Raw genomic sequence first — 200 nt, 5'->3', positions numbered from 1 at the left:
GCGGTGCGTTGGGGCACGCATCGCCTCTTGGGCGCCCTGTCCTCCTCCCCCCAATAGACGTATGTTTCTGCGGGGCCGCACCAGGATGGTGCTCCCCATCGCTTCACGCCACCCTGCTCCGCCCGCACGGCCGGCGTGCAGGTGGCTGTAGCTCAAGGTGGGGAGCGTATGTGCGGTCCGGGTCGCTTTCCTCTGGCGAG

This window comes from Chiloscyllium punctatum, unplaced genomic scaffold, assembly GCF_047496795.1.
Source record: "Chiloscyllium punctatum isolate Juve2018m unplaced genomic scaffold, sChiPun1.3 scaffold_640, whole genome shotgun sequence".
In the NCBI taxonomy this organism is placed as follows: Eukaryota; Metazoa; Chordata; class Chondrichthyes; order Orectolobiformes; family Hemiscylliidae; genus Chiloscyllium; species Chiloscyllium punctatum.
The sequence above is the reverse complement of the archived record's forward strand: the minus strand, read 5'-3'. Positions refer to the sequence as shown.